This window comes from Mandrillus leucophaeus, unplaced genomic scaffold, assembly GCF_000951045.1.
Source record: "Mandrillus leucophaeus isolate KB7577 unplaced genomic scaffold, Mleu.le_1.0 Scaffold1114, whole genome shotgun sequence".
Lineage (NCBI taxonomy): Eukaryota > Metazoa > Chordata > Mammalia > Primates > Cercopithecidae > Mandrillus > Mandrillus leucophaeus.
The window spans coordinates 390,444-390,824 of record NW_012099366.1 but is presented as its reverse complement, the minus strand read 5'-3'; the positions used below and the strand labels follow the sequence as shown (position 1 = coordinate 390,824).

The 381-nt window shown below is 50.4% G+C and overlaps 1 protein-coding gene across 1 annotated transcript in view; it reads right to left on the bottom strand.

Moving 5' to 3' along the window:
* Nucleotides 1-381, bottom strand: part of STRC (stereocilin) — a gene marked incomplete at its 3' end in the record, with an annotated part of 4,680 nt that overhangs the window by 2,275 nt on the left and 2,024 nt on the right. The window lies entirely within an intron of this gene.

The following is a 381-nucleotide window of genomic DNA, read 5'->3' as shown; positions in this document are numbered from 1 at the left end:
AGGGAGGAGCAGGCAGGATCTGGTCAGTTCACATTTCCTCTGGCTGAAGATTCTGACCCTGACCCAGAGCCCTCAAGGGGCATGGCAAGCATAGGATTTTCTACAAGCGAGGTCCCTGAAAGTTTAGGCATTACTGGTTGAAATGCTGCGACAGGGCAAAAAGGAGAGAGCTGCCCCGCCAAGCTCCAAAATCACCTAGGAGAAGCCCCAGTTGGAATGCTTTCTGTCCACCTGGCTCCCTTCTGTCTCCTTTCTTCATATGCTTTCAGATAGCTTAATCACAACCCTCAGCGGGCCTCCTGTTAGGAAATCTGCTCAGCAACTCAATATGTCTAACTATGCTCTGGCACTGTTGTACTGAAGTAGGAAGAGGGTAGAGGA